Consider the following 9240-nt stretch of genomic DNA (forward strand, 5'->3'; position numbering starts at 1 on the left):
AATTATTAATACCGATAAGGTATAAGACAGTTTGAATATGAGAGAGAGAGAGAGAGAGAGAGAGAGAGAGAGAGAGAGAGAGAGAGAGAGAGAGAGAGAGAGAGAGAGAGAGATTATATAAGTTAGGAAGAAAAACTTTTCATCAAAATTATCTCATCGAATTATTTACTTTTTCATCAAAAAAAAAAAAAAAAAAAAAAAAAAAAAAAAAAAAAAACCAATAGCTACAAACTATTCTTACCAAACTTCTCGTATTTCTATTATGTAAAGGAGATAGTTCCAATAAATATATTCATTTCCTTTTCATAAACAGAATAAAAGACGAATAAGATGGTCCTATTCGAACACATTTTGCAGGAGGCGTACTGAGCAAATTTGCCGTTTTATCAGGATGCATCGGAGAAAAATTTCTTTGGATTACGACTCTTTAAACTTTGGTGCTAAACAGAGATGTAGTGAAAGTGTTAAAGCTTAACAGCGCTGAACCCTCACTGAACTTTAAAGCGTATTAGGAAGCACGAAACTTTCAATTGAAGATAAAGTTAAATAGAGTAGGCGAGTGAAAAATAGGCGTATTTTGGCTTTGAATGCTGTTTAAGACAAGGAATGACTGTCTTGGTTGGTTAAACGGTTTAAGTTCAAGGCATTGCGGTCAATCAAGCTGCTTCTTTGTTAATAGGGTGTCCTCACTTCACTCCGCATTCTCTACACTACAGGTATAAACATAATAAAACATTAAATTGCATTATAGCGCACCGTGCCGGTTGACGCCAGGTTTATTTTTCTAATGAATCATACTTTTTAAAAAACAATTTATATATAACATCACATTCTAATAACTTCTACAAACTTCTGTACTGATATAGCAGTGCATATTTAAAACAAAATGAACAAACTTTCAAATTAACATAGAAGCCTCCTCTGCCGCCCAGGAAAAACCATAGATAAAAAACAAAATATCAAGTTTTGAAAAAACTATGGAAACCTGTGTATCCACGGCAATAATGCAGAGTAACTCAAATTTGAGTGGTGGAACCTCACTCTTGTACTAATAATAAATAATAATGATAATAATATTAATAATAAATTCGACTTGCTCGGGCTAGCGTGCGCTAGAAAGTGACCACTTACTAAATACCTCTTCAAACATTGAATACGTTTCACCCAACACTAAATTCTCATTGGCCACTGCCTACATAACAACTGAACTTAAGTAACAAGACACTTAAGATCTGCTTACATGTCGTTAGGACAATTATTTTTCGCTATACTTCGTAACGCGAAAAAATTCTAGTCCTCACTTCACTCCGCATTCTCTACACTACAGGTATAAACATAATAAAACATTAAATTGCATTATAGCGCACCGTGCCGGTTGACCCTAGATAATACCAAAGAAAGGGAGAGAAGGAAAAAAATGGAGAGAGAGAAATAAATGCTCCGATTGAATGATTTACACATTTAACCTCTTTTTGAAGCCTTTGACAAACATGTTTACTTGAAACAGACTACCAACACTCATGTCTATGAAGACACCTATCATTGACGTTATCGTTTGCGATGTTTGAACTTGTAGCCACAGTTTTAACAAAAAATTATGTTTGGTTACATTACAGGACCTTTTAAAAATCTTCTTAAAGAGAAATCGATCAAAGGACAAAATCATTCCAGCTTCCTCTGCATCAAGCAAAATACATCAAATATGGAAAAGCATTTGTGATAACTTCCGATATCAAAAACTTCACAGTATTGGTGATTTAATTTTTTTTTTTTTCTGTTCAACTAAGAAATCTTCAAATTACAATAAACTTAATTCCCCAAATCTCATAAGAAAACCTTAATGATCTATCAAAATAATAAAGAAGTTTTTCAATATAGGAAAATATAATCCGCACGGATTCTGCAACACCATATTATCAAAAAGATCCTTTGTATGCACCGATCTACCAGCTTAATGTTTCACAGGTGCTTGCAAAGATTTAACAAGTGAATTTTCCGTTGGATCTATGTAACCCCTCATTTCATGCATGCACGTTATGGCATAAATAGCCTGATCACTGGAGATTACTAAAGCGCCGGAATCTAATAAAAGAGTCATAAATAAAGCAACATACAATGGCATTTCGCTTTGCTCGTGACCATTATTGTAAGTTTCTCTTTGTTGAAAGACAAGTTGGTAGGCCTTGTCGGTGCTGTCATTCGTCGATGATAGAAGATGCCCATGACAACTGAGGTCCCCCAATTTCCTGTCCAAATTAGATGCCACCGTTAAAGACGACTGCTGGCATAACTTTGTATTCACGATCCTGGAAAGCAGATTCCAAAAATAAAACATTGTACATATATACTTATAATTTAAAAAACCTTTACCTTCTATATCAAAGTTAAATTTCAGCGAAAAATTTCCCTCTTTGCCGTGTGTAATAACCTTTTGTTACGTAAACACTCAAAATTTAACAATAAAGCTTCCCTCGTTAATATCAACAGTCAAGATGGAGAGGACTTTCACTCTGGAATATTCTACTTAAGAATTTTTACCTCCATTTTATTAATAACTTTTGGTATAAAGCGCCAAACCTCAAGTTAAAGCATCAGTTCCCTCTGTACCGGGACACCAATATTAGAGATTAAAAACCTCAACATATTTTTAAAAGTAGCAAAACAGTCTAAAGAATGAATAACTCTCACAAGTCCATAACTCTGAAAAATGTAAGCAAGAATTGACCATTCATCCATGTTAGTTGACAACACTTCAAAATATCCACTCTTTGTACTCTTTCTGGGCTTACATACATTGATGACCTGAACAGTGTATTCAGTACAAGTTTAAATTCTTTGTTTTCTATGATTTCCAAATCTGGCTTTTTGCTACATACTTGCATTAAAATCTAAAATCTTTTATCTGAAACAAAGTTCAAACATAGCCAAAGTACTTTACATAATTCTGTCGACTGCCTCCTGCTCCTTCATGTTTAATTTTAAAAAATTAATTTGCTGTCCAGTTTCCAACCACTCTTTTCATGATAAAAAAAAAATGCGCTGTATTCATCGCTAAAAACTTCAGAATTACTCCAAACCTACTACTGAGGTGTCACAACATATAAATTTCCCAACACCAGAGGCGTCACAATATAACTATTAAATCTGAGGAGTCACAATATAGCGGTAAATTTCCTATGTCTGAAGCGTCGCAATATAGCGGTAAATTTCCTATGAGGCGTTGCAATATATTGATAAGATTGCCTACATCCGAGGCTTCGCAATGTGATAAATTGCCTACATCTGATGCGTCACAATATAGTAATTAACTGCCTACATCTTAGGCGTCACAATAGAGTGATAAACTGCCTACACCTGAGGCGTCACAATATAGTGCTAAACTGCCTACATCTGAGGCGTCACAATAGTGCTAAACTGCCTACATCTGAGGCGTCACAATAGTGCTAAACTGCCTACATCTGAGGCGTCACAATATAGTGCTAAGCTGCTACAGTACATCTGAGGCGTCACAATATAGTGATAAACTGCCTACATCTGAGGCGTCACAATATAGTGATAAACTGCCTACACCTTAGGCGTCACAATATAGTGTAAACTGCCTACATTATAGGCGTCACAATATAGTGATAAACTGCCTACATTATCGGCGTCACAATATAGTGATAAACTGCCTACATTATCGGCGTCACAATATAGTGATAAACTGCCTACAACTTAGGCGTCACAATGAAGTAATAGGTTAAATAAGTCTGATGAAAGTATATAGTTAAAGTAACGACCAAAATAAAAAGAATGAATTTCTGCGTCAAAACGTGATCTCAACCAGAGCATCTGATATTTCTTCATTAAGTTCTCAACTAGCTTTGCTCAATATGTAAAAATACAGAAATACTTTATCGTTTACATTTTAAATATACTTCTCACGACAAATTTCGTGGAAATTATGTAACAGACAATTCTGTCCTAAAGATATTCGTTAAAATAACGTTTTTGTTAATTCAGAAGGTTTGGCACCTAAACAAGATCTTTAACGACATAGTTTATCCTAATACTGTAGTTACAAAATTTGCCTTCAGTATTCGTCCTCTGTAAACCTTTCCAAATACAATTTAAGAGTCTGAAAACCAATTATACTTTCTTGTAAATAAATCCAAATCTTGAAGCTTTTAAAAGTAAATAACTAGCATCCGATGCCCCTTCAAAACAACCATCCGCAGCTATGCCATCATCTAAAAATACTTCAATCTTCACTTCCTTAGATCTCCAATATCTAACAGACTTAAGAACTTTAGTAAAGATGTACCGCCGCTTTCAAAAATATCTAAAGATAATCCATTATAAAAACCTTTTACATTTTTCCCCAATGAGAAAGATATTAGCAAAGTTTTAATAGATTTCTATGCGATAAGCAGACTGTAGACTGATTAAATCCTTAAAAAGTTTGTAATAAAAAACCAGCCTTTGCTTACCATTTCCATTCTTGGTCACCGTCAAAGGAATTATTCCTTAGTTTTTCTGATACCAGTGTCACCCATTCTCTTTTAATAAATTCTGATTCGTCCCTTTCTGACCTATTGTTACCCAATCCAACAACCACATTAACGGTTTTGAAATGGAATTTTATGATCGACCTTTTAGACGTCAATGACTATCCCAATCTAATTCTGTTCAATGTATTGTGAATAACTACAACCAACAGGCGATTAAAAACAATAAAATAAAATAAACACAATGTTCCAATTTCCTTGTACCAACTGTTAAGTATACAAAATAAAGACAGCTATATTTTCACTTATCTTTTCGACGTCTTTCTTGGTACGTTCCCGGCTCCAATGTCAACTCTCGGCCTTTATTGAGCTCTAGACCTCTTCCATCAAAGTTGATATGAATCCACACTTTCCCTCGATATTTAACTAGCTTGACACTTTCGACGATGCTGCTCTTTGCGTACTAACTCGTTTCTGCAGCAGTTTTAGATGTTCCTTGTCCTCCAAGTTGATAAACAATCGCATCTAATGCTAACATTTTCGTATCAGTTTCCTCAAAATAACGCGATGCTCATTCAAATGGATTTCCATCATACTTTAACGAGGTGCGGATACTTGTTGAATATTCTGCTGGAAATCGGATAATAGATTGTCCATCACTTCTTGAAACGGTTTCAGCATTCTGATTGCTAGCGTGAAAACACTATTCACATCTGAAGCTGTATTTGACCCTGCCTGGCGTCCTGGCTAATAAATTCGACTTGCTCGGGCTAGCGTGCGCTAGAAAGTGACCACTTACTAAATACCTCTTCAAACATTGAATACGTTTCACCCAACACTAAATTCTCATTGGCCACTGCCTACATAACAACTGAACTTAAGTAACAAGACACTTAAGATCTGCTTACATGTCGTTAGGACAATTATTTTTCGCTATACTTCGTAACGCGAAAAAATTCTATTCTCCATGCTGGAACAGAATCCGTGGTAGGGTTAGATATAGCTTTTACGAATTGAATTTTGAAACTATTTTTTGTTCTTGTTTATTTTGGAATGTGTTAGTTTTGGTTCCCAAACTATCTTACCTGACGCCCCCTTTTTGCTTCCAGTAGAGCCGTACACCCCCACCCGTCTTTTTTTTTTATATGAAATTATTCTAACATTTATTTCTTAGCATTGTACAGGAAAACAGATTTCTGTTTGTATTACATTTAATAATGAAAGCCACTCAAACAAATAATATTACATTCCAGTGACTAAAAACGAAACATTTGGTTCAAAGTAAGCGAAAAATAGTTCGAACATTAGCAAATTGGCAAAATTGAGTTACAATTTTAAGAATAGATAATTTGAAAAGATGGCACATATTATTTGGAAATACTTATGAGACTAAGGCACAATTTCTGGTCAAATTTAGTGAAATGGATGCTGCTGCTTCTTCCTCACAAGATCAGAAATTCTAGGATTGAAGGATGACAGCGCACAACGCAAGTCATTTTCTACATCAAGTCGGTTGCGCTGTTTTGTTTTCAGAACAAGAGCTGAAGATCCTGCTTTACAAAGATAAGTAGAAGAAAAGGGAAGAATCATACGAAGTGGTTCTTCACCTACTTTTGGGTACATGGGGAGATGTTTCACACTAAACTCTTTTAACTTCATAGTTTCAAAGTCCCTTTTCGCGCTCGAGTCACATTTCAAATCGATTTTATTATTCTATTAAACAAGTAATTTCGAACAGATGACTTCACGCCCCCCTTGTATCGTCCTCACGCCCCCCTAGTGGGGCAGGCCCCCCAGTTTGGGAACCACTGTGTTAGAAGGACCTTGATATCAAAGTCTACGGCGTTTTCTTAAATAGTTCAGATAGTTATGAAGTTGTCACATTCCGAGAATTCCAAGTTTACAACACCTATTCTGGGAAGTTCTTTTTGCGAGATAAAAATATTATACTTCATAGGACAATCCTTTACAAGAAAAAATGGCTGTCATCTATGGAAACCTTAAACACAATTAATCCTGCTGTATACAAAATAGCCCATTTTCTAAATTGCAATAAAATCCTTTCTTTTATCTCATTTCCAAAACACAAGTCCTGTGAAAAAGTTTCGTGATTTGTCACTGAATCCTACAAATATTACAGATAGATTATCAAATTCTAAGGCGTTTGGATATTCAACATGCACATAACATCACTGATGCGATTATACCTTGAGTGTATCAAGAATAAATGTATAAATGTATAAAAACATTTGCTAAATTCCTGTTAAATATACAACAAATGCATTCAAGACCATATCAGTTAAACAGAAGAGTCCTACATCATGATTTACTAAAGGCTCATTAGCAACTTTAGACTACTCATTAACCTTCGAATTCTCCATAGAAAGGGTAAGTGAAAGAATAAATTCTAAAATAACATTTAGATAGTATAGCAAGGAAGTTCATCGAAAGGTTTGTTAATCAAAATGTAAAGCAGGTGATGAAAGGATTGATAAGGGATGAACAATGCGGGTTTACACGAGGAAGGGGGTGAGTCGAACAAGTGGTCGTTGCGAAACAGTGAAATGAGAAGTTTCAAAGTAGATGGAAACTGGTGTAGAGCGAGGATATGTTGAGGGTAATGACAAGGTATGGTTATATAATGAGGTGGTTAGAGCAATTAAAACTCTCTATGAATGAAATGAAATATTTGTCATTGCATGAATGCAGGGATTGACTGTTTTTGGTGTCAAATTTATAAGTGGTAGAGAGCATGAATTCCTTTTAACACCTCAATTTTAGAAATAAAACATATTTCTAAATAAAATTTTCCTAAAATTCATTTGACATTCTTTTATCAAACTCTGGTTTGTTTTTTATTCCAGATAACCTAAAATAAAATTTGGTCCATGTCATCCAGCTCTCAAATGTTTAGAATTTGATCCATATCAACCAGCTCTGTGGCTGGTAGAAGGCCGTAAGGTACAATGAGCCTAAGGGTTACCTATATAAATTCTTTGGCATCTTGTTTCTTCAATGTCTCATAGCTGTTCATTAAGTAAAAATTAGATCTTAGCCACTTAGCAGCATCACACAAGTAATGTGGTAGATTATCATGAATTGAAGAATAAAAAATCAATTATAATCATTACATTTTTTTCTCGTCCATTTAATGAATATAATATCTGAATACTGAGAAACATATATATCACATTTTCTTCATTGAACAAAAATAGTATCAGCAAGAACAGACTTTGTCAAAAAATTCATCATTTTCACAGATATACACAATCTGCAGAGAACAGTGGAATATTATGATAAATAACGGAAAGCTATGATTAGAAATGCCAACTTGTAAGAAGATTAGTGGCAAGATTTATTTGTTAACAAAACACAGAATAATGCGCAATGCCAAACAAATATAATGTTAGCAGATAATTTACATACAGCTATCATAAAAAATTGCTAATATCATCCACACTGCAAAAAATTAAAGATTTAAATCGTTGCTAAAATTAGTGAATTTCTTCACTATATTAAAAAAAAAACGTGCCGGTATATAAAGTTATTTTCCAATAAAATCTGAAGTCTTTGTGACCCGTCATATCAAGATGAATGTCAGAAACTAAAACTACAGTAAACATTAGTAAGATAAATATCGAATGAAATAAAACATCCAGTTAAAATAGGGGGGGGGGGGGCGTTGCTGTATGTGCAATTTATCTACATATAGTTACATGAGAATCACAGCAAAGGCCTAAACAAGAAGGCAAGGGTCTTTACAAATTCAAAGGATTTTCTATTCCATGGATTTTTAGGAATTTAAATTCTATTTAGTTAGGATATTTCAAAATCATAGACAGCAGACCTCGAAAATATATAATGTCACAGTTCATATCTTCGCAATACGTTAATATTACTATAAAGGGAAGGCTATTACTTGTATGTTACTATAGAATGCCACAAAAGGGTTTCATTTAGAGCTATGCGATAGGAAAATAGGGGTTAAGTTGAAAGGTAAAGTACACAGGACAGTTGTGAGACCTGCAATGATGTATGGAGCGGAGACGCGGGCAATAAAGAAGACAGAAGAGAAGAAGATGGATGTGGTAGAGATGAGAATGTTGAGATGGATGTGTGGGGTGACAAGAAGAGATAAGATACGGAATGAGGTAATTAGGGGTACCACAGGAGTTAGAAAACTATCAGATAAGATCCAAGATTCATGAGAAGAGATGAACAGTATGTTGGGAGGAGAGTAATGGAAATGGAGGTACAGGGAACGAGAAGGAGAGGGAGACCAAAGCGAAGGTGGGTGAACTGTATCAAGGATGACCTTCGATCAAAGGAATTAACCGGTGATGAAGTGTGGGACAGAGGTAGATGGAGAAAGTTGACCAGAAACATCGACCCCACATAGAAGTGGGAAAAGATGTAGACAAGGGAGAAGTAATATCTTATTATATATAAAAAGTAAATGGTGATCATGACGCCACAGAGCTTTAGATTAATTAATCAATCCAAAAGACAATTATTGCGTATATCAACAGAATGAGATTGACAGTTGAAATTGAATGATGAATCACGGAATTGAGAAAAAATAGAAACTTGAAAAGCATTTGTCATTTGACAGTGCTCTTAAGGAAATAGACCCATTCTAGGAATTGCATTTTTTGTGGAACAGTCAAGGAGCAATCGAGCTTTTTGATTTGCAAATCCAATAAGAGCACTTATATTCGTCATAATATTACAGAATTTGCTCCCCCCCCCACAA

General features: G+C 34.8%; 1 long non-coding RNA gene across 1 annotated transcript; it reads right to left on the reverse strand.

The window, feature by feature from the left end:
* Window positions 1–740: 740 nt before the first annotated feature.
* Window positions 741–5384, reverse strand: LOC137640104 (uncharacterized). Its single transcript, XR_011044303.1, has 2 exons — window positions 3571–5384; window positions 741–3534 (listed from the first exon to the last, which is right to left on the reverse strand). It is a non-coding gene; the product is annotated as an uncharacterized lncRNA (long non-coding RNA).
* Between the last annotated feature and the right edge of the window lie 3856 nt (window positions 5385–9240).

Source organism: Palaemon carinicauda, chromosome 4 (assembly GCF_036898095.1).
Source record: "Palaemon carinicauda isolate YSFRI2023 chromosome 4, ASM3689809v2, whole genome shotgun sequence".
NCBI classification, from domain to species: Eukaryota; Metazoa; Arthropoda; class Malacostraca; order Decapoda; family Palaemonidae; genus Palaemon; species Palaemon carinicauda.